Here is a 27,464-nt window from a genome sequence, read left to right on the forward strand (position 1 = left end):
GTCTCCACACCTTCTCTATGACCATACAGACTACTGTCTCCACACCTTCTCTATGACCATACAGACTACTGTCTCCACAGGGATGAAGCCAGTCTGAGTTCACTACAAACAGGGGCTGTGAAATAGGGTTCATTTGATGTCACAACACTGTCTAATGTTATTGTAGGCTGTGGCTGGATGAGGTGTGCTCGCAGTGCTGGTCTAAAACACGCTATGAGCTATGAGCCCAACCCTAACCCTGTATGAGTCCAACCCTAACCCTGTATGAGTCTAACCCTGTATGAGCCCAACCCTAACCCTGTATGAGTCTAACCCTGTATGAGCCCAACCACAACCCTGTATGAGCCCAACCCTAACCCTGTATGAGCCCAACCCTAACCCTGTATTAGCCCAACCACAACCCTGTATGAGCCCAACCACAACCCTGTATGAGTCCAACCCCAACCCTGTATGAGCCCAACCACAACCCTGTATGAGTCCAACCCTAACCCTGTATGAGTCCAACCCCAACCCCGTATGAGCCCAACCCTGTATGAGCCCAACCCCAACCCTGTATGAGCCCAACCCCAACCCTGTATGAGCCCAACCACAACCCTGTATGAGTCCAACCCCAACCCTGTATGAGCCCAACCCTGTATGAGCCCAACCACAACCCTGTATGAGTCCAACCCCAACCCTGTATGAGCCCAAACCCAACCCTGTATGAGCCCAACCCTAACCCTGTATAAGCCCAACCCTGTATAAGCCCAACCCCAACCCTGTATGAGCCCAACCCTGTATGAGACCAACCCTAACCCTGTATGAGCCCAACCCTGTATGAGCCCAACCCTAAACCTGTATGAGCCCAACCCTAACCCTGTATGAGCCCAACCACAAGCCTGTATGAGCCCAACCACAACCCTGTATGAGCCCAACCACAACCCTGTATGAGCCCAACCACAACCCTGTATGAGCCCAACCACAACCCTGTATGAGTCCAAACCCAACCCTGTATGAGTCCAACCCCAACCCTGTATGAGCCCAAACCCAACCCTGTATGAGTCCAACCCTGTATGAGCCAAACCCTAACCCTGTATGAGCCCAACCCTGTATGAGCCCAACCCTAACCCTGTATGAGCCCAACCCTAACCCTATATAAGCCCAACCCCAACCCTGTATGAGCCCAACCCTGTATGAGCCCAACCCTGTATGAGTCCAACCCTGTATGAGACCAACCCTGTATGAGCCCAACCCTAACCCTGTATGAGCCCAACCCTGTATGAGCCCAACCCTAACCCTGTATAAGCCCAACCCTGTATAAGCCCAACCCCAACCCTGTATGAGCCCAACCCTGTATGAGCCCAACCCTGTATGAGACCAACCCTAACCCTGTATGAGCCCAACCCTGTATGAGACCAACCCTGTATGAGACCAACCCTGACCCTGTATGAGCCCAACCACAAACCTGTATGAGACCAACCCCAACCCTGTATGAGACCAACCCTGTATGAGACCAACCCTGTATGAGCCCAACCACAACCCTGTATGAGCCCAACCCTGTATGAGACCAACCCTGTATGAGACCAACCCCAACTCTGTATGACTCCAACCCTGTATGGTAATAACACCACTACAGCATTAGATGGTAATAACACCACTACAGCATTAGACGGTAATAACACCACTACAGCATTAGACGGTAATAACACCACTACAGCATTAGACGGTAATAACACCACTACAGCATTAGACGGTAATAACACCACTACAGCATTAGATGGTAATAACACCACTACAGCATTAGATGGTAATAACACCACTACAGCATTAGATGGTAATAACACCACTACAGCATTAGATGGTAATAACACCACTACAGCATTAGACGGTAATAACACCACTACATCATGAGACGGTAATAACACCACTACAGCATTAGACGGTAATAACACCACTACAGCATTAGATGGTAATAACACCACTACAGCATTAGATGGTAATAACACCACTACATCATTAGATGGTAATAACACCACTACAGCATTAGATGGTAATAACACCACTACAGCATTAGATAACACCACTACAGCATTAGATGGTAATAACACCACTACAGCATTAGATGGTAATAACACCACTACAGCATTAGATGGTAATAACACCACTACAGCATTAGATGGTAATAACACCACTACAGCATTAGACGGTAATAACACCACTACATCATTAGACGGTAATAACACCACTACAGCATTAGACGGTAATGACACCACTACAGCATTAGACGGTAATAACACCACTACAGCATTAGACGGTAATAACACCACTACAGCATTAGATGGTAATAACACCACTACAGCATTAGATGGTAATAACACCACTACAGCATTAGACGGTAATAACACCACTACAGCATTAGACGGTAATAACACCACTACAGCATTAGACGGTAATAACACCACTACAGCATTAGACGGTAATAACACCACTACAGCATTAGACGGTAATAACACCACTACAGCATTAGACGGAAATAACACCACTACAGCATTAGACGGAAATAACACCACTACAGCATTAGACGGAAATAACACCACTACAGCATTAGATGGAAATAACACCACTACAGCATTAGATGGTAATAACACCACTACAGCATTAGACGGTAATAACACCACTACAGCATTAGACGGTAATAACACCACTACAGCATTAGACGGAAATAACACCACTACAGCATTAGACGGTAATAACACCACTACAGCATTAGACGGTAATAACACCACTACAGCATTAGACGGAAATAACACCACTACAGCATTAGACGGTAATAACACCACTACAGCATTAGACGGTAATAACACCACTACAGCATTAGATGGTAATAACACCACTACAGCATTAGATGGTAATAACACCACTACAGCATTAGACGGTAATAACACCACTACAGCATTAGACGGTAATAACACCACTACAGCATTAGACGGTAATAACACCACTACAGCATTAGACGGTAATAACACCACTACAGCATTAGACGGTAATAACACCACTACAGCATTAGACGGAAATAACACCACTACAGCATTAGACGGAAATAACACCACTACAGCATTAGACGGAAATAACACCACTACAGCATTAGATGGTAATAACACCACTACAGCATTAGACGGTAATAACACCACTACAGCATTAGACGGTAATAACACCACTACAGCATTAGACGGAAATAACACCACTACAGCATTAGACGGTAATAACACCACTACAGCATTAGACGGTAATAACACCACTACAGCATTAGACGGAAATAACACCACTACAGCATTAGACGGTAATAACACCACTACAGCATTAGACGGTAATAACACCACTACAGCATTAGACGGTAATAACACCACTACAGCATTAGACGATAATAACACCACTACAGCATTAGATGGTAATAACACCACTACAGCATTAGATGGTAATAACACCACTACAGCATTAGATGGTAATAACACCACTACAGCATTAGACGGAAATAACACCACTACAGCATTAGATGGTAATAACACCACTACAGCATTAGATGGTAATAACACCACTACAGCATTAGATGGTAATAACACCACTACAGCATTAGATGGTAATAACACCACTACAGCATTAGACGGTAATAACACCACTACAGCATTAGACGGTAATAACACCACTACAGCATTAGACGGTAATAACACCACTACAGCATTAGACGGTAATAACACCACTACAGCATTAGACGGTAATAACACCACTACAGCATTAGACGGTAATAACACCACTACAGCATTAGACGGTAATAACACCACTACAGGATTAGACGGTAATAACACCACTACAGCATTAGACGGTAATAACACCACTACAGCATTAGACGGTAATAACACCACTACAGCATTAGATGGTAATAACACCACTACAGCATTAGACGGTAATAACACCACTACAGCATTAGACGGTAATAACACCACTACAGCATTAGACGGTAATAACACCACTACAGCATTAGACGGTAATAACACCACTACAGCATTAGATGGCAATAACACCACTACAGCATTAGATAACACCACTACAGCATTAGATAACACCACTACAGCATTAGATGATAATAACACCACTACAGCATTAGATGGTAATAACACCACTACAGCATTAGATGGTAATAACACCACTACAGCATTAGACGGAAATAACACCACTACAGCATTAGATGGTAATAACACCACTACAGCATTAGATGGTAATAACACCACTACAGCATTAGATGGTAATAACACCACTACAGCATTAGACGGTAATAACACCACTACAGCATTAGACGGTAATAACACCACTACAGCATTAGACGGTAATAACACCACTACAGCATTAGACGGTAATAACACCACTACAGCATTAGACGGTAATAACACCACTACAGCATTAGACGGTAATAACACCACTACAGCATTAGACGGTAATAACACCACTACAGGATTAGACGGTAATAACACCACTACAGCATTAGACGGTAATAACACCACTACAGCATTAGACGGTAATAACACCACTACAGCATTAGATGGCAATAACACCACTACAGCATTAGATAACACCACTACAGCATTAGATAACACCACTACAGCATTAGATGATAATAACACCACTACAGCATTAGATGGTAATAACACCACTACAGCATTAGATGGTAATAACACCACTACAGCATTAGACGGAAATAACACCACTACAGCATTAGATGGTAATAACACCACTACAGCATTAGATGGTAATAACACCACTACAGCATTAGATGGTAATAACACCACTACAGCATTAGACGGTAATAACACCACTACAGCATTAGACGGTAATAACACCACTACAGCATTAGACGGTAATAACACCACTACAGCATTAGACGGTAATAACACCACTACAGCATTAGACGGTAATAACACCACTACAGCATTAGACGGTAATAACACCACTACAGCATTAGACGGTAATAACACCACTACAGCATTAGACGGTAATAACACCACTACAGCATTAGACGGTAATAACACCACTACAGCATTAGACGGTAATAACACCACTACAGCATTAGATGGTAATAACACCACTACAGCATTAGACGGTAATAACACCACTACAGCATTAGACGGTAATAACACCACTACAGCATTAGACGGTAATAACACCACTACAGCATTAGACGGTAATAACACCACTACAGCATTAGATGGCAATAACACCACTACAGCATTAGATAACACCACTACAGCATTAGATAACACCACTACAGCATTAGATGGTAATAACACCACTACAGCATTAGACGGTAATAACACCACTACAGCATTAGATGGTAATGACACCACTACAGCATTAGATGGTAATGACACCACTACAGCATTAGATGGTAATAACACCACTACAGCATTAGATGGTAATAACACCACTACAGCATTAGACGGTAATAACACCACTACAGCATTAGATGGTAATAACACCACTACAGCATTAGATAACACCACTACAGCATTAGATAACACCACTACAGCATTAGATAACACCACTACAGCATTAGATAACACCACTACAGCATTAGATAACACCACTACAGCATTAGACGGTAATAACACCACTACAGCATTAGATGGTAATAACACCACTACAGCATTAGATGGTAATAACACCACTACAGCATTAGATGGTAATAACACCACTACAGCATTAGATGGTAATAACACCACTACAGCATTAGATGGTAATAACACCACTACAGCATTAGATGGTAATAACACCACTACAGCATTAGATGGTAATAACACCACTACAGCATTAGACGGTAATAACACCACTACAGCATTAGATGGTAATAACACCACTACAGCATTAGATGGTAATAACACCACTACAGCATTAGATAACACCACTACAGCATTAGATAACACCACTACAGCATTAGATGGTAATAACACCACTACAGCATTAGATGGTAATAGCACCACTACAGCATTAGATGGTAATAACACCACTACAGCATTAGATGGTAATAACACCACTACAGCATTAGATGGTAATAACACCACTACAGCATTAGATGGTAATAACACCACTACAGCATTAGACGGTAATAACACCACTACAGCATTAGACGGTAATAACACCACTACAGCATTAGACGGTAATAACACCACTACAGCATTAGATGGTAATAACACCACTACAGCATTAGATGGTAATAACACCACTACAGCATTAGACGGAAATAACACCACTACAGCATTAGACGGTAATAACACCACTACAGCATTAGATGGTAATAACACCACTACAGCATTAGATGGTAATACCACCACTACAGCATTAGATGGTAATAGCACCACTACAGCATTAGACGGTAATAACACCACTACAGCATTAGACGGTAATAACACCACTACAGCATTAGACGGTAATAACACCACTACAGCATTAGATGGTAATAACACCACTACAGCATTAGATGGTAATAACACCACTACAGCAGTAGATGGTAATAACACCACTACATCATTAGATGGTAATAACACCACTACATCATTAGATGGTAATAACACCACTACAGCATTAGACGGTAATAACACCACTACAGCATTAGATGGTAATAACACCACTACAGCAGTAGATGGTAATAACACCACTACAGCATTAGATGGTAATAACACCACTACAGCATTAGATGGTAATAACACCACTACAGCATTAGACGGTAATAACACCACTACAGCATTAGACGGTAATAACACCACTACAGCATTAGACGGTAATAACACCACTACAGCATTAGACGGTAATAACACCACTACAGCATTAGACGGTAATAACACCACTACAGCATTAGACGGTAATAACACCACTACAGCATTAGACGGTAATAACACCACTACAGCATTAGATGGTAATAACAGCACTACAGCATTAGATGGTAATAACACCACTACAGCATTAGATGGTAATAACACCACTACAGCATTAGATGGTAATAACACCACTACAGCATTAGACGGTAATAACACCACTACAGCATTAGACGGAAATAACACCACTACAGCATTAGATGGTAATAACACCACTACAGCATTAGACGGTAATAACACCACTACAGCATTAGATGGTAATAACACCACTACAGCATTAGATGGTAATAACACCACTACAGCATTAGATGGTAATAACACCACTACAGCATTAGACTGTAATAACACCACTACAGCATTAGATGGTAATAACACCACTACAGCATTAGACGGTAATAACACCACTACAGCATTAGACGGTAATAACACCACTACAGCATTAGACGGTAATAACACCACTACAGCATTAGACGGTAATAACACCACTACAGCATTAGACGGTAATAACACCACTACAGCATTAGACGGTAATAACACCACTACAGCATTAGATACCACTACAGCATTAGATACCACTACAGCATTAGATGGTAATAACACCACTACAGCATTAGATGGTAATAACACCACTACAGCATTAGATGGTAATAACACCACTACAGCATTAGATGGTAATAACACCACTACAGCATTAGATGGTAATAACACCACTACAGCATTAGATGGTAATAACACCACTACAGCATTAGATGGTAATAACACCACTACAGCATTAGATGGTAATAACACCACTACAGCATTAGATGGTAATAACACCACTACAGCATTAGATGGTAATAACACCACTACAGCATTAGATGGTAATAACACCACTACAGCATTAGATGGTAATAACACCACTACAGCATTAGACGGTAATAACACCACTACAGCATTAGACGGTAATAACACCACTACAGCATTAGACGGTAATAACACCACTACAGCATTAGACGGTAATAACACCACTACAGCATTAGATAACACCACTACAGCATTAGATGGTAATAACACCACTACAGCATTAGATGGTAATAACACCACTACAGCATTAGACGGTAATAACACCACTACAGCATTAGACGGTAATAACACCACTACAGCATTAGACGGTAATAACACCACTACAGCATTAGACGGTAATAACACCACTACAGCATTAGACGGTAATAACACCACTACAGCATTAGATGGTAATAACACCACTACAGCATTAGATGGTAATAACACCACTACAGCATTAGATGGTAATAACACCACTACAGCATTAGACGGTAATAACACCACTACAGCATTAGATGGTAATAACACCACTACAGCATTAGATGGTAATAACACCACTACAGCATTAGATGGTAATAACACCACTACAGCATTAGATGGTAATAACACCACTACAGCATTAGATGGTAATAACACCACTACAGCATTAGACGGTAATAACACCACTACAGCATTAGACGGTAATAACACCACTACAGCATTAGACGGTAATAACACCACTACAGCATTAGATGGTAATAACACCACTACAGCATTAGATGGTAATAACACCACTACAGCATTAGATGGTAATAACACCACTACAGCATTAGATGGTAATAACACCACTACAGCATTAGACGGTAATAACACCACTACAGCATTAGACGGTAATAACACCACTACAGCATTAGACGGTAATAACACCACTACAGCATTAGACGGTAATAACACCACTACAGCATTAGACGGTAATAACACCACTACAGCATTAGACGGTAATAACACCACTACAGCATTAGACGGTAATAACACCACTACAGCATTAGACGGTAATAACACCACTACAGCATTAGATGGTAATAACACCACTACAGCATTAGATGGTAATAACACCACTACAGCATTAGATGGTAATAACACCACTACAGCATTAGATGGTAATAACACCACTACAGCATTAGATGGTAATAACACCACTACAGCATTAGATGGTAATAACACCACTACAGCATTAGATGGTAATAACACCACTACAGCATTAGATGGTAATAACACCACTACAGCATTAGACGGTAATAACACCACTACAGCATTAGATGGTAATAACACCACTACAGCATTAGACGGTAATAACACCACTACAGCATTAGACGGTAATAACACCACTACAGCATTAGATGGTAATAACACCACTACAGCATTAGATGGTAATAACACCACTACAGCATTAGATGGTAATAACACCACTACAGCATTAGATGGTAATAACACCACTACAGCATTAGATGGTAATAACACCACTACAGCATTAGATGGTAATAACACCACTACAGCATTAGATGGTAATAACACCACTACAGCATTAGATGGTAATAACACCACTACAGCATTAAATAACACCACTACAGCATTAGACTACAGCATTAGATAACACCACTACAGCATTAGATGGTAATAACACCACTACAGCATTAGATGGTAATAACACCACTACAGCATTAGACGGTAATAACACCACTACAGCATTAGATGGTAATAACACCACTACAGCATTAGACGGTAATAACACCACTACAGCATTAGACGGTAATAACACCACTACAGCATTAGACGGTAATAACACCACTACAGCATTAGACGGTAATAACACCACTACAGCATTAGACGGTAATAACACCACTACAGCATTAGACGGTAATAACACCACTACAGCATTAGATGGTAATAACACCACTACAGCATTAGATGGTAATAACACCACTACAGCATTAGACGGTAATAACACCACTACAGCATTAGACGGTAATAACACCACTACAGCATTAGATGGTAATAACACCACTACAGCATTAGATGGTAATAACACCACTACAGCATTAGATGGTAATAACACCACTACAGCATTAGATGGTAATAACACCACTACAGCATTAGATGGTAATAACACCACTACAGCATTAGATGGTAATAACACCACTACAGCATTAGACGGTAATAACACCACTACAGCATTAGACGGTAATAACACCACTACAGCATTAGATGGTAATAACACCACTACAGCATTAGATGGTAATAACACCACTACAGCATTAGATGGTAATAACACCACTACAGCATTAGATGGTAATAACACCACTACAGCATTAGATGGTAATAACACCACTACAGCATTAGATGGTAATAACACCACTACAGCATTAGATGGTAATAACACCACTACAGCATTAGATGGTAATAACACCACTACAGCATTAGATGGTAATAACACCACTACAGCATTAGATGGTAATAACATCACTACAGCATTAGATGGTAATAACACCACTACAGCATTAGATGTTAATAACACCACTACAGCATTAGACGGTAATAACACCACTACAGCATTAGACGGTAATAACACCACTACAGCATTAGATGGTAATAACACCACTACAGCATTAGATGGTAATAACACCACTACATCATTAGACGGTAATAACACCACTACATCATTAGACGGTAATAACACCACTACAGCATTAGACGGTAATAACACCACTACAGCATTAGACGGTAATAACACCACTACAGCATTAGACGGTAATAACACCACTACAACATTAGATGGTAATAACACCACTACAGCATTAGATGGTAATAACACCACTACAGCATTAGATAACACCACTACAGCATTAGACGGTAATAACACCACTACAGCATTAGACGGTAATAACACCACTACAGCATTAGACGGTAATAACACCACTACAGCATTAGACGGTAATAACACCACTACATCATTAGATGGTAATAACACCACTACAGCATTAGATGGTAATAACACCACTACAGCATTAGATGGTAATAACACCACTACAGCATTAGATGGTAATAACACCACTACAGCATTAGACGGTAATAACACCACTACAACATTAGACGGTAATAACACCACTACAGCATTAGACGGTAATAACACCACTACAGCATTAGACGGTAATAACACCACTACATCATTAGACGGTAATAACACCACTACATCATTAGATGGTAATAACACCACTACAGCATTAGATGGTAATAACACCACTACAGCATTAGATGGTAATAACACCACTACAGCATTAGATGGTAATAACACCACTACAGCATTAGATGGTAATAACACCACTACAGCATTAGATGGTAATAACACCACTACAGCATTAGATGGTAATAACACCACTACAGCATTAGATGGTAATAACACCACTACAGCATTAGATGGTAATAACACCACTACAGCATTAGATGGTAATAACACCACTACAGCATTAGATGGTAATAACATCACTACAGCATTAGATGGTAATAACACCACTACAGCATTAGATGGTAATAACACCACTACAGCATTAGACGGTAATAACACCACTACAGCATTAGACGGTAATAACACCACTACAGCATTAGATGGTAATAACACCACTACAGCATTAGATGGTAATAACACCACTACATCATTAGATGGTAATAACACCACTACAGCATTAGACGGTAATAACACCACTACAGCATTAGATGGTAATAACACCACTACAGCATTAGATGGTAATAACACCACTACAGCATTAGACGGTAATAACACCACTACAGCATTAGACGGTAATAACACCACTACAACATTAGATGGTAATAACACCACTAAAGCATTAGATGGTAATAACACCACTACAGCATTAGATAACACCACTACAGCATTAGACGGTAATAACACCACTACAGCATTAGACGGTAATAACACCACTACATTTACATTTACATTTAAGTCATTTAGCAGACGCTCTTATCCACTACAGCATTAGACGGTAATAACACCACTACATCATTAGATGGTAATAACACCACTACAGCATTAGATGGTAATAACACCACTACAGCATTAGATGGTAATAACACCACTACAGCATTAGATGGTAATAACACCACTACAGCATTAGATGGTAATAACACCACTACATCATTAGATGGTAATTCAATTTGTAAGTCGCTCTGGATAAGAGCGTCTGCTAAATGACTTAAATGTAAATGTAAATGTAATAACACCACTACAGCATTAGATGGTAATAACACCACTACAGCATTAGATGGTAATAACACCACTACAGCATTAGATGGTAATAACACCACTACAGCATTAGACGGTAATAACACCACTACAGCATTAGATGGTAATAAGCACCACTAAGCATTAGATTTTTAATAAACCACTACAGCATTAGACGGTATAACACCACTACAACATTAGATTGTAATAACACCACTACAGCATTAGTGGAATAACACCACTACGGCATTAGATGGTAATAACACCACTACAGCATTAGACGGTAATAACACCACTACAGCATTAGAGGCAACACCACTACAATTGTGGTTCCTGTACAGCATTAGACAGGTAATAACACCACTACAGCATTAGATTTAATAACACCACTACAGCATTAGGGAAAGTTAACACCACTAAGCATTAGACCTTTAATAACACCACTACAGCATTAGATGGAAATAACACCACTAAACAGCATTAGATGTTTTAATAACACCACAACAGCATTAGATCGGTAGAACCATACAGCATTAGCTTGGTAATTCATTACTACATTGCATTAGATTGTGTAATAACACCACTCATCATTAGATGGTAATAACACCACTACAGATGATAGCATTAGATGGTTTTATGACAATGCCACTACAGCATTAGACGGTATAACAGATGCCACTACAGCATTATATGGTTTTATGACACCACTACAGCATTAGATGGTAATAACACCACTACAGTTTTAGACAGATGTAATAACACCACTACAGCATTAGATGGTTTAATAAGACCACTACAGCATTAGACATTATATGGTTTTATGACAGCATTAGATGGTAATGAACACCATTATATGGCATTAGATGCCATATAACAGATTCTACATTAGATGGTTTTATGATAGATGCCATATGAGATTCATCATTATATGGTTTTATGACAGATACAGCATTAGATGGTAATAACACCACTACAGCATTAGACAGATAATAACACCACTACAGCATTAGATGGTTTAATAACAGACCACTACAGCATTATGGTTTTATGACAGATGCCACTATGAGCATTATATGGTTTTAACACCAGATGCAGCATTAGATGGTACATTAAGGTTTTTAAATGATTTTTTAAAACTAAATGAAGTGCTTTATAAATAACATTTGATTGATTGAATAAGATGTTAACTTAAGAATTGTGGAATCGATGCTAGATGTGCTTACGGCTGTTGCGTTGAGTTGACACTACAGGTTGAGCAACAGTCCAAACATGTCCTGTCAAAGAGGCATTTCTTGATCAATGTGTGTTCCTGTTCAGTGTTTAGACAGAGCTAGCTGCTGCCTGCTGGTTTCAGTATTTAGGAAACAGGACAGAGAGCATCATGGGAAAGTTTTTGCAGTTAACTTTAATCTCATGTGTGGCACTTTTCTGCCATCACGATGCCCTAATTGAAAGTCCACAGACTTAAACATATTGTAAAATGTTTTGAATTATTTTTACAACAGATTTTAATCATAGAAGATGAAAGTGTGTTTGCTTGGTCCTTCATTACTTGTTGATTGCTTAACATTGTGTTTTAGAGCACTTTCCATAGACTCATGGGACAGTTACCAGATACCTAGAAGAAGGAACACGATACATCATATGGTTTTATGACAGATGCCATATGAGATTCTACATTATATGGTTTTATGACAGATGCCATATGAGATTCTACATTATATGGTTTTATGACAGATGCCATATGAGATTCTACATTATATGGTTTTATGACAGATGCCATATGAGATTCTACATTATATGGTTTTATGACAGATGCCATATGAGATTCTACATTATATGGTTTTATGACAGATGCCATATGAGATTCTACATTATATGATTTTATGGCAGCTGTGCATGTTTGGTCTGTTGAAGTATTTTCCATACACACCAATATGTTTACACTTGGTTTAAACACCCATGCTGGTCTTTTGTCATGATGCACTTCAGAATAGATAAACCTGTTTTAGGGAGGATACCCGTTTCGAATTCTTCACAATCACATTCCGAAATTCCAAACACGACTTCGGCATTTAAATGAAATACAGGCTACATGGTATAACAGTACAGTAGTTCTGACAACTTCTACAGCACATTGTTGAAGTCGACAACGTCACCAAGTTCACACCTGTACTGGACAGACTCGTGGAGGGCAACTCCAGACAGGTAACTTTACAATCATAAACGCGACCTGTAAAATAAGGTAACATCACATAATTTACCTTTATCTCCGTTGCTAAAAACATTCTCAAACGTCTCTATCCCATGCACGTCAAGGTTGGGGATAGGTTTGTTGAAGCGAGAAACACGTCACATCTGCATTCTCCTTTAGCGTAGCGGTACTTCTGAACAAACGACGGGACTTCCTCCTCGAATACGGGAGCGCGCTATGAAAAGGAGCGCGCAGTGAATTAAAGGGCGGTGGCACAAACAGGTCAATGTTTGGCCGACGTTTAGAATAGGGGTGTATTCACTAGGAACCTTCTTTTACCGCTGCTACGTAACCGTTACCAAACCGAAGCAAACGGGTTGGGACCCACCTGAAGTTGTCCAATAGAAACTCTGGTTTTCATTGCGAAAGTTTTAGCAGCTGTTTACTATGATGTCGAATAGATCTCCTGGTGTGTATTCATGTTTGCCAAGGGAAGCCCCAAAACATGTACCAAGAAAATAAAAATAAAAACATTAAATAATGTCTTTCTTCTCATAATGTCTTTCTTCGCTCGTTTCATAATTTTCCTTCAAATTGGCTAGAGGCAGAATGTTTACCATCAGAGAAAGCATCAGAGCGAGCGAAACAGCACCCCTCTGTCTCTGTATGTAAAGGCCATCTATCTGATGCTGTCTGGTCAGTGAAACAGCACCCCTCTATCTGATGCTGTCTGGTCAGTGAAACAGCACCCCTCTATCTGATGCTGTCTGGTCAGTGAAACAGCTCCCCTCTGTCTCTGTATGTAAAGGCCATCTATCTGATGCTGTCTGGTCAGTGAAACAGCACCCCTCTATCTGATGCTGTCTGGTCAGTGAAACAGAGCCCCTCTATCTGATGCTGTCTGGTCAGTGAAACAGCACCCCTCTATCTGATGCTGTCTGGTCAGTGAAACAGCGCCCCTCTATCTGATGCTGTCTGGTCAGTGAAACAGCTCCCCTCTATCTGATGCTGTCTGGTCAGTGAAACAGCTCCCCTCTATCTGATGCTGTCTGGTCAGTGAAACAGCTCCCCTCTATCTGATGCTGTCTGGTCAGTGAAACAGCTCCCTCTATCTGATGCTGTCTGGTCAGTGAAACAGCTCCCTCTATCTGATGCTGTCTGGTCAGTGAAACAGCACCCCTCTATCTGATGCTGTCTGGTCAGTGAAACAGCACCGCTCTGTCTCTGTATGTAAAGGCCATCTATCTGATGCTGTCTGGTCAGTGAAACAGAGCCCCTCTATCTGATGCTGTCTGGTCAGTGAAACAGCTCCCCTCTATCTGATGCTGTCTGGTCAGTGAAACAGCTCCCCTCTATCTGATGCTGTCTGGTCAGTGAAACAGAGCCCCTCTATCTGATGCTGTCTGGTCAGTGAAACAGAGCCCCTCTATCTGATGCTGTCTGGTCAGTGAAACAGCTCCCCTCTATCTGATGCTGTCTGGTCAGTGAAACAGAGCCCCTCTATCTGATGCTGTCTGGTCAGTGAAACAGAGCCCCTCTATCTGATGCTGTCTGGTCAGTGAAACAGAGCCCCTCTATCTGATGCTGTCTGGTCAGTGAAACAGCACCCCTCTATCTGATGCTGTCTGGTCAGTGAAACAGCTCCCCTCTATCTGATGCTGTCTGGTCAGTGAAACAGAGCCCCTCTATCTGATGCTGTCCGGTCATAAAGAGTATGACATTGTTGCCGCCCGTAGCATTGAACGCAAGGCAAGCCAGGGAGCATTTTGGCCTCCCCTGATTAAAAAAAGTATATAATAATAGCCAATCAGCAATGAGCTAAATTGAGTGAGCTGAACTGTGAATGGTCCTGGAGCACCAATAGAAAGTAGAAAGGGAAGCCAGTCTGGTTTTGGCTTCATTCCAATCACATCGAGAGCAAAACCAAACTGACAGAAACAACTGGAGTTGTTGCATCTCGCACCAGATTGGAGCAGTGGTCTAAGGTACTACAGACCCTGGTTCGATTCCAGGCTTCATCACAGAGGTCTAACCCCCCCCCACATATTGTCCTGTTGGGGTCAGTGAGTTGTAACATATTGACCTGTTGGGGTCAGTGAGTTGTAACACCTGTTGGGGTCAGTGAGTTGTAACATATTGTCCTGTTGGGGTCAGTGAGTTGTAACATATTGACCTGTTGGGGTCAGTGAGTTGTAACATATTGACCTGTTGGGGTCAGTGAGTTGTAACATATTGTCTACCTATTGGAGACCTGTTGGGGTCAGTGAGTTGTAACACCTGTTGGGGTCAGTGAGTCGTAACATATTGACCTGTTGGGGTCAGTGAGTTGTAACATATTGACCTGTTGGGGTCAGTGGGTTGTAACATATTGACCTGTTGGGGTCAGTGAGTTGTAACATATTGACCTGTTGGGGTCAGTGAGTTGTAGCATATTGACCTGTTGGGGTCAGTGAGTTGTAACATATTGACCTGTTGGGGTCAGAGAGTTGCAACATATTGACCTGTTGGGGTCAGTGAGTTGTAACATATTGTCCTGTTGGGGTCAGTGAGTTGTAACACCTGTTGGGGTCAGTGTGTCGTAACATATTGTCCTGTTGGGGTCAGTGAGTTGTAACATATTGACCTGTTGGGGTCAGTGAGTTGTAACATATTGACCTGTTGGGGTCAGTGAGTTGTAACATATTGTCCTGTTGGGGTCAGTGAGTTGTAACATATTGACCTGTTGGGGTCAGTGAGTTGTAACATATTGACCTGTTGGGGTCAGTGAGTTGTAACATATTGACCTGTTGGGGTCAGTGAGTTGTAACATATTGACCTGTTGGGGTCAGTGAGTTGTAACATATTGTCCTGTTGGGGTCAGTGAGCTGTAACATATTGACCTGTTGGGGTCAGTGAGTTGTAACATATTGTCTACCTATTGGAGACCTGTTGGGGTCAGTGAGTTGTAACATATTGACCTGTTGGGGTCAGTGAGTTGTAACATATTGACCTGTTGGGGTCAGTGAGTTGTAACATATTGACCTGTTGGGGTCAGTGAGTTGTAACATATTGTCTACCTATTGGAGACCTGTTGGGGTCAGTGAGTTGTAACACCTGTTGGGGTCAGTGAGTCGTAACATATTGACCTGTTGGGGTCAGTGAGTTGTAACATATTGTCCTGTTGGGGTCAGTGAGTTGTAACATATTGACCTGTTGGGGTCAGTGAGTTGTAACATATTGACCTGTTGGGGTCAGTGAGTCGTAACATATTGACCTGTTGGGGTCAGTGAGTTGTAACATATTGTCCTATTGGGGTCAGTGAGTCGTAACATATTGACCTGTTGGGGTCAGTGAGTTGTAACATATTGTCTACCTATTGGAGACCTGTTGGGGTCAGTGAGTTGTAACATATTGTCTACCTATTGGAGACCTGTTGGGGTCAGTGAGTTGTAACATATTGACCTGTTGGGGTCAGTGAGTTGTAACATATTGACCTGTTGGGGTCAGTGAGTTGTAACATATTGTCTACCTATTGGAGACCTGTTGGGGTCAGTGAGTTGTAACATATTGTCTACCTATTGGAGACCTGTTGGAGTCAGTGAGTTGTAACATATTGTCTACCTATTGGAGACCTGTTGGGGTCAGTGAGTTGTAACATATTGTCTACCTATTGGATACCTGTTGGGGTCAGTGAGTTGTAACATATTGACCTGTTGGGGTCAGTGAGTTGTAACATATTGACCTGTTGGGGTCAGTGAGCTGTAGCATATTGACCTGTTGGGGTCAGTGAGTTGTAACATATTGACCTGTTGGGGTCAGTGAGCTGTAGCATATTGACCTGTTGGGGTCAGAGTTGTAACATATTGACCTGTTGGGGTCAGTGAGCTGTAGCATATTGACCTGTTGGGGTCAGAGAGTTGTAACATATTGACCTGTTGGGGTCAGTGAGCTGTAAGCATATTGACCTGTTGGGGTCAGTGAGCTGTAACATATTGACCTGTTGGGGTCAGTGAGTTGTAACATATTGACCTGTTGGGGTCAGTGAGTTGTAACATATTGACCTGTTGGGGTCAGTAAGCTGTAGCATATTGACCTGTTGGGGTCAGTGAGTTGTAACATATTGACCTGTTGGGGTCAGTGAGCTGTAGCATATTGACCTGTTGGGGTCAGTGAGCTGTAGCATATTGACCTGTTGGGGTCAGTGAGTTGTAACATATTGACCTGTTGGGGTCAGTGAGTTGTAACATATTGTCCTGTTGGGGTCAGTGAGTTGTAACATATTGTCCTGTTGGGGTCAGTGAGTTGTAACATATTGACCTGTTGGGGTCAGTGAGTTGTAACATATTGTCTACCTATTGAGACCTGTTGGGGTCAGTGAGCTGTAACATATTGACCTGTTGGGGTCAGTGAGTTGTAACATATTGACCTGTTGGGGTCAGTGAGCTGTAGCATATTGACCTGTTGGGGTCAGTGAGTTGTAACATATTGTCCTGTTGGGGTCAGTGAGTTGTAACATATTGTCCTGTTGGGGTCAGTGAGTTGTAACATATTGACCTGTTGGGGTCAGTGAGTTGTAACATATTGACCTGTTGGGGTCAGTGAGTTGTAACATATTGTCCTGTTGGGGTCAGTGAGTTGTAACATATTGACCTGTTGGGGTCAGTGAGTTGTAACATATTGACCTGTTGGGGTCAGTGAGTTGTAACATATTGACCTGTTGGGGTCAGTGAGTTGTAACATATTGACCTGTTGGGGTCAGTGAGTTGTAACATATTGTCCTGTTGGGGTCAGTGAGTTGTAACATATTGACCTGTTGGGGTCAGTGAGTTGTAACATATTGACCTGTTGGGGTCAGTGAGTTGTAACATATTGACCTGTTGGGGTCAGTGAGTTGTAACATATCGTCTATCTTCTTATCTTTTTCTAGTCTTGGTCTTGACTCCGTCCCTAAATCCTCACCCCCTTCCGGTCTGTCTTGACACCGTCTCACCTCACTCGTGGTCTGTCTCACAGTCTCCGTCTCGCCCCCCTCGTGGTCTCTGTCGAGACACAGTCTCGCCCCCCTCGTGGTCTCTGTCGAGACACAGTCTCGCCCCCCTCGTGGTCTCTGTCGAGACACAGTCTTTAGGTGGTCTCGAAAAGAACAGTGGTACCCATTGATTGTTGAAGAAAATAAATTAGAGATGCATCATGAGTTTAGTTCAACTGTTCTCTAACCCTGGTCAAAAAACAGATTACACCCACTAACCCTGGTCTAAAACAGATTACACCCTCTAACCCTGGTCTAAAACAGATTACACCCTCTAACCCTGGTCTAAAACAGATTACACCCTCTAACCCTGGTCTAAAACAGATTACACCCACTAACCCTGGTCTAAAACAGATTACACCCTCTAACCCTGGTCTAAAACAGATTACACCCTCTAACCCTGGTCTAAAACAGATTACACCCTCTAACCCTGGTCTAAAACAGATTACACCCACTAACCCTGGTCTAAAACAGATTACGCCCTTCAACCCTGGTCTAAAACAGATTACACCCTCTAACCCTGGTCTAAAACAGATTACACCCTCTAACCCTGGTCTAAAACAGATTACACCCTCTAACCCTGGTCTAAAACAGATTACACCCTCCAACCCTGGTCAAAAAACAGATTACACCCACTAACCCTGGTCTAAAACAGATTACACCCTCTAACCCTGGTCTAAAACAGATTACACCCTCTAACCCTGGTCTAAAACAGATTACACCCTCCAACCCTGGTCTAAAACAGATTACACCCTCTAACCCTGGTCTAAAACAGGATTACACCATCTAACCCTGGTCTAAAACAGGATTACACCCTCCAACCCTGGTCTGAAACAGATTACACCCTCCAACCCTGGTCTAAAACAGATTACACCCTCTAACCCTGGTCTAAAACAGATTACACCCTCTAACCCTGGTCTAAAAACAGATTACACCCTCCAACCCTGGTCTAAAACAGATTACACCCTCTAACCCTGGTCTAAAACAGGATTACACCCTCTAACCCTGGTCTAAAACAGGATTACACCCTCTAACCCTGGTCTAAAACAGAGTACACCCTCTAACCCTGGTCTAAAACAGAGTACACCCTCTAACCCTGGTCTAAAACAGATTACACCCACTAACCCTGGTCTAAAACAGATTACACCCTCCAACCCTGGTCTAAAACAGATTACACCCTCCAACCCTGGTCTAAAACAGATTACACCCTCCAACCCTGGTCTAAAACAGATTACACCCTCCAACCCTGGTCTAAAACAGATTACACCCTTCAACCCTGGTCTAAAACAGATTACACCCTCTAACCCTGGTCTAAAACAGATTACACCCTCTAACCCTGGTCTAAAACAGATTACACCCTCTAACCCTGGTCTAAAACAGATTACACCCTCTAACCCTGGTCTAAAACAGATTACACCCTCTAACCCTGGTCTAAAACAGATTACACCCTCTAACCCTGGTCTAAAACAGATTACACCCTCTAACCCTGGTCTAAAACAGATTACACCCTCTAACCCTGGTCTAAAACAGGATTACACCCTCTAACCCTGGTCTAAAACAGATTACACCCTCTAACCCTGGTCTAAAACAGATTACACCCTCTAACCCTGGTCTAAAAACAGATTACACCCTCCAACCCTGGTCTAAAACAGATTACACCCTCTAACCCTGGTCATAACAGATTACACCCTCTAACCCTGGTCTAAAACAGATTAGACCCTCCAACCCTGGTCTAAAACAGGATTACACCCTCTAACCCTGGTCTAAAACAGATTACACCCTCTAACCCTGGTCTAAAACAGGATTACACCCTCCAACCCTGGTCTAAAACAGATTACACCCTCTAACCCTGGTCTAAAACAGGATTACACCCTCTAACCCTGGTCTAAAACAGATTACACCCTCCAACCCTGGTCTAAAACAGATTACACCCTCTAACCCTGGTCTAAAACAGGATTACACCCTCTAACCCTGGTCTAAAACAGGATTACACCCTCTAACCCTGGTCTAAAACAGGATTACACCCTCCAACCCTGGTCTAAAACAGGATTACACCCTCTAACCCTGGTCTAAAACAGATTACACCCTCTAACCCTGGTCTAAAACAGATTACACCCTCTAACCCTGGTCTAAAACAGATTACACCCTCCAACCCTGGTCTAGGGTAAGTAAGGGTAAGTAATCCTTCTCCCCCTTCTCCCCCAAAAAAAAAAAATTTTAGATGCAAGTGGCTGTTCCACTGGATGTCATAAGGTGTATGCACCAATTTGTAAGTCGCTCTGGATAAGAGCGTCTGCTAAATGACTTAAATGTAATGTAAATGTAAAACAGAGTAGACCCTCCAACCCTGGTCTAAAAACAGATTACACCCTCTAACCCTGGTCTAAAACAGATTACACCCTCTAACCCTGGTCTAAAACAGATTACACCCTCTAACCCTGGTCTAAAACAGATTACACCTTCAACCCTGGTCTAAAACAGGATTACACCCTCTAACCCTGGTCTAAAACAGATTACACCCTTCAACCCTGGTCTAAAACAGATTACACCCTCTAACCCTGGTCTAAAACAGATTACACCCTTCAACCCTGGTCTAAAACAGATTACACCCTCTAACCCTGGTCTAAAACAGATTACACCCTCCAACCCTGGTCTAAAACAGATTACACCCTTCAACCCTGGTCTAAAACAGATTACACCCTCTAACCCTGGTCATAACAGATTACACCCTCTAACCCTGGTCTAAAACAGATTACACCCTCTAACCCTGGTCTAAAACAGATTACACCCTCTAACCCTGGTCTAAAACAGGATTACACCCTCTAACCCTGGCCTAAAACAGATTACACCCTTCAACCCTGGTCTAAAAACAGATTACACCCTCTAACCCTGGTCTAAAACAGATTACAGCCTCTAACCCTGGTCTAAAACAGATTACGCCCTTCAACCCTCGTCTAAAACAGATTACACCCTCTAACCCTGGTCTAAAACAGATTACACCCTCTAACCCTGGTCTAAAACAGATTACGCCCTTCAACCCTGGTCTAAAACAGATTACACCCTCCAACCCTGGTCTAAAACAGATGACACCCTCCAACCCTGGTCTAAAACAGATTACACCCTCTAACCCTGGTCTAAAACAGATGACACCCTCCAACCCTGGTCTAAAACAGATTACACCCTCTAACCCTGGTCTAAAACAGATGACACCCTCTAACCCTGGTCTAAAACAGATTACACCCTCCAACCCTGGTCTAAAACAGATGACACCCTCTAACCCTGGTCTAAAACAGATTACACCCTCTAACCCTGGTCTAAAACAGATTACACCCTCTAACCCTGGTCTAAAACAGATTACACCCTCTAACCCTGGTCTAAAACAGATTACACCCTCTAACCCTGGTCTAAAACAGGATTACACCCTCTAACCCTGGCCTAAAACAGATTACACCCTTCAACCCTGGTCTAAAAACAGATTACACCCTCTAACCCTGGCCTAAAACAGATTACACCCTTCAACCCTGGTCTAAAACCAGATTACACCCTCTAACCCTGGTCTAAAACAGATTACACCCTCCAACCCTGGTCTAAAACAGATTACACCCTTCAACCCTGGTCTAAAACAGATTACACCCTCTAACCCTGGTCTAAAACAGATTACACCCTCTAACCCTGGTCTAAAACAGATTACACCCTCTAACCCTGGTCTAAAACAGATTACACCCTCCAACCCTGGTCTAAAACAGATTACACCCTCTAACCCTGGTCTAAAACAGATTACACCCTCCAACCCTGGTCTAAAACAGATGACACCCTCCAACCCTGGTCTAAAACAGATTACACCCTCCAACCCTGGTCTAAAACAGATTACACCCTCTAACCCTGGTCTAAAACAGATGACACCCTCCAACCCTGGTCTAAAACAGATTACACCCTCTAACCCTGGTCTAAAACAGATGACACCCTCTAACCCTGGTCTAAAACAGATTACACCCTCCAACCCTGGTCTAAAACAGATGACACCCTCTAACCCTGGTCTAAAACAGATGACACCCTCTAACCCTGGTCTAAAACAGATTACACCCTCTAACCCTGGTCTAAAACAGATTACACCCTCCAACCCTGGTCTAAAACAGATTACACCCTCCAACCCTGGTCTAAAACAGATTACACCCTCCAACCCTGGTCTAAAACAGATTACACCCTCCAACCCTGGTCTAAAACAGGATTACACCCTCTAACCCTGGTCTAAAACAGATGACACCCTCTAACCCTGGTCTAAAACAGATTACACCCTCTAACCCTGGTCTAAAACAGATTACACCCTCTAACCCTGGTCTAAAACAGATTACACCCTTCAACCCTGGTCTAAAACAGATTACACCCTCTAACCCTGGTCTAAAACAGATTACACCCTCCAACCCTGGTCTAAAACAGATTACACCCTCTAACCCTGGTCTAAAACAGATTACACCCACTAACCCTGGTCTAAAACAGATTACACCCTCCAACCCTGGTCTAAAACAGGATTACACCCTCCAACCCTGGTCTAAAACAGGATTACACCCTCTAACCCTGGTCTAAAACAGATTACACCCTCTAACCCTGGTCTAAAACAGATTACACCCTCTAACCCTGGTCTAAAACAGATTACACCCACTAACCCTGGTCTAAAACAGATTACACCCTTCAACCCTGGTCTAAAACAGATTACACCCTCTAACCCTGGTCTAAAACAGATTACACCCTCTAACCCTGGTCTAAAACAGATTACGCCCTCCAACCCTGGTCTAAAACAGATTACACCCTCCAACCCTGGTCTAAAACAGATTACAACCTCTAACCCTGGTCTAAAACAGATTACACCCTCCAACCCTGGTCTAAAACAGATGACACCCTCTAACCCTGGTCTGAAACAGATTACAACCTCCAACCCTGGTCTAAAACAGATGACACCCTCTAACCCTGGTCTGAAACAGATTACAACCTCTAACCCTGGTCTAAAACAGATTACACCCTCTAACCCTGGTCTAAAACAGATTACACCCTCTAACCCTGGTCTAAAACAGATGACACCCTCCAACCCTGGTCTAAAACAGATTACACCCTCTAACCCTGGTCTAAAACAGATGACTTCCGTAGAGGCACTGAATGCAACTGTCAGAGAGATGCGACCAGTCTACCTCTGAACTAAACTGGAACCTTCCATTTGCAATTTGAGGATTCTACTTAACTATCAAGTTAAACATTGTTTATTGTCAAAATGTCAGACATTAAAATAAAAGTAATTGATTACAAATTATACAATATAGTAATCATATTCACAGTTATAACAATGTTATAATAATAACTATCTAACAATGTAATAAACATTAGAAAGGCAAACAAATAAAGTGGCAATAGACCCAATCCTCATCTAGACATCTTGCTGCTGGTTTTAAAATCCAATGTCACATACTGGTTGTGTCTCAAGATGCATCCTATTCCCTACACAGTGCACTACTTTAGACCAGGGCCCTATGGGTCTCCCTATTCCCTACACAGTGCACTACTTTAGACCAGGGCCCTATGGGTCTCCCTATTCCCTACACAGTGCACTACTTTAGACCAGGGCCCCATGGGTCTCCCTATTCCCTACACAGTGCACTACTTTAGACCAGGGCCCTATGGGTCTCCCTATTCCCTACACAGTGCACTACTTTAGACCAGAGCCCTATGGGTCTCCCTATTCCCTACACAGTGCACTACTTTAGACCAGGGCCCTATGGGTCTCCCTATTCCCTACACAGTGCACTACTTTAGACCAGGGCCCTATGGGTCTCCCTATTCCCTACACAGTGCACTACTTTAGACCAGGGCCCTATGGGTCTCCCTATTCCCTACACAGTGCACTACTTTAGACCAGGGCCCTATGGGTCTCCCTATTCCCTACACAGTGCACTACTTTAGACCAGGGCCCTATGGGTCTCCCTATTCCCTACACAGTGCACTACTTTAGACCAGGGCCCTATGGGGAAAAGGGGGCCATTTGGGATTATCATTTTGTTCACCATTCCTCTTGAGTTGTGAGATTCAGACATTCATGGCGGAGTCTCAACCCTCGACAGAACCCTGGCGGAGTCTCAACCCTCGACAGAACCCTGGCGGAGTCTCAACCCTCGACAGAACCCTGGCGGAGGCTCAACCCTCGACAGAACCCTGGCGGAGTCTCAACCCTCGACAGAACCCTGGCGGAGTCTCAACCCTCGACAGAACCCTGGCGGAGTCTCAACCCTCGACAGAACCCTGGCGGAGGCTCAACCCTCGACAGAACCCTGGCGGAGTCTCAACCCTCGACAGAACCCTGGCGGAGTCTCAACCCTCGACAGAACCCTGGCGGAGTCTCAGCCCTCGACAGAACCCTGACGGAGTCTCAGCCTCGACAGAACCCTGGCGGAGTCTCAGCCCTCGACAGAACCCTGGCGGAGTTTCAACCCTCGACAGAACCCTGGCGGAGTCTCACCCTGGCGGAGTCTCAAGCCCTCGACAGAACCCTGGCGGAGGCTCATCCCTCGACAGAACCCTGGCGGAGTCTCTGCCCCTCGACAGAACCCTGGCGGAGTCTCAGCCCCGACAGAACCCTGGCGGAGTCTCAGCCCTCAACAGAACCCTGGCGGAGGCTCAACCCTCGACAGAACCCTGGCGGAGTCTCAACCCTCGACAGAACCCTGGCGGAGTCTCAACCCTCGACAGAACCCTGGCGGAGTCTCAACCCTGGCGGAGTCTCAACCCTCGACAGAACCCTGGCGGAGTCTCAACCCTCGACAGAACCCTGGCGGAGGCTCAACCCTCGACAGAACCCTGGCGGAGGCTCAACCCTCGACAGAACCCTGGCGGAGGCTCAACCCTGGCGGAGTCTCAACCCTCGACAGAACCCTGGCGGAGGCTCAACCCTCGACAGAACCCTGGCGGAGGCTCAACCCTGACGGAGTCTCCCCCTCGACAGAACCCTGGCGGAGTCTCAGCCCTCGACAGAACCCTGGCGGAGTCTCAGCCCTCGACAGAACCCTGGCGGAGTCTCAACCCTCGACAGAACCCTGACGGAGTCTCAACCCTCGACAGAACCCTGGCGGAGTCTCAGCCCTGGCGGAGTCTCAGCCCTGGCGGAGTCTCAGCCCTCGACAGAACCTGGCGGAGTCTCAACCCTCGACAGAACCCTGGCGGAGTCTCAACCCTCGACAGAACCCTGGCGGAGTCTCAACCCTCGACAGAACCCTGGCGGAGTCTCAACCCTCGACAGAACCCTGGCGGAGTCTCAACCCTCGACAGAACCCTGGCGGAGTCTCAACCCTCGACAGAACCCTGGCGGAGTCTCAACCCTCGACAGAACCCTGGCGTCTCTGGGTTACATTCTACACATGTTAATATGGGCTGTCTCTGGGTTACATTCTATTCCCTATGAGCTCTGGTCTAAAGTAGTGCAAAATATAGGGACTAAGTTGCCACTTCAGACACAGCCATAGAGATAGAGCTCTGCTACCTCCAATCCCAGTCTCTCAGTCCGTCTGGCCAAGACAGAGTCTGCTGCATCCTATCCCAGTCTCTCAGTGCGTCTAGCCAAGACAGAGTCTGCTGCCTCCTATCCCAGTCTCTCAGTCCGTCTGGTCTGCTGCCTCGTATCCCAGTCTCTCAGTCCGTCTAGCCAAGACAGAGAGTCTGCTGCATCCTATCCCAGTCTCTCAGTCCGTCTAGCCAAGACAGAGAGTCTGCTGCCTCCTATCCCAGTCTCTCAGTCCGTCTAGCCAAGACAGAGTCTGCTGCCTCCTATCCCAGTCTCTCAGTCCGTCTAGCCAAGACAGAGAGTCTGCTGCCTCCTATCCCAGTCTCTCAGTCCGTCTGGCCAAGACAGAGAGTCTGCTGCCTTCTATCCCAGTCTCTCAGTCCGTCTAGCCAAGACAGAGAGTCTGCTGCCTCCTATCCCAGTCTCTCAGTCCGTCTAGCCAAGACAGAGAGTCTGCTGCCTCCTATCCCAGTCTCTCAGTCCGTCTAGCCAAGACAGAGAGTCTGCTGCCTCCTATCCCAGTCTCTCAGTCCGTCTAGTCAAGACAGAGAGTCTGCTGCCTCCTATCCCAGTCTCTCAGTCCGTCTAGCCAAGACAGAGAGTCTGCTGCCTATCCCAGTCTCTCAGTCCGTCTAGCCAAGACAGAGAGTCTGCTGCCTCCTATCCCAGTCTCTCAGTCCGTCTAGCCAAGACAGAGAGTCTGCTGCATCCTATCCCAGTCTCTC

At 43.6% G+C, this 27,464-nt stretch overlaps 1 long non-coding RNA gene and 1 pseudogene across 1 annotated transcript; both read right to left on the bottom strand.

Moving 5' to 3' along the window:
• LOC127922535 (multiple C2 and transmembrane domain-containing protein 2-like) overlaps positions 1 to 14,413 on the bottom strand; it is a 147,647-nt pseudogene extending 133,234 nt beyond the window's left edge.
• A 10,022-nt stretch (positions 14,414 to 24,435) lies between these two features.
• LOC127922531 (uncharacterized) lies at positions 24,436 to 27,348 on the bottom strand. Its single transcript, XR_008111637.1, has 2 exons — positions 26,367 to 27,348; positions 24,436 to 25,571 (listed from the first exon to the last, which is right to left on the bottom strand). It is a non-coding gene; the product is annotated as an uncharacterized LOC127922531 (long non-coding RNA).
• Positions 27,349 to 27,464: the final 116 nt, after the last annotated feature.

Source organism: Oncorhynchus keta, unplaced genomic scaffold (genome assembly GCF_023373465.1).
Source record: "Oncorhynchus keta strain PuntledgeMale-10-30-2019 unplaced genomic scaffold, Oket_V2 Un_contig_2616_pilon_pilon, whole genome shotgun sequence".
In the NCBI taxonomy this organism is placed as follows: domain Eukaryota; kingdom Metazoa; phylum Chordata; class Actinopteri; order Salmoniformes; family Salmonidae; genus Oncorhynchus; species Oncorhynchus keta.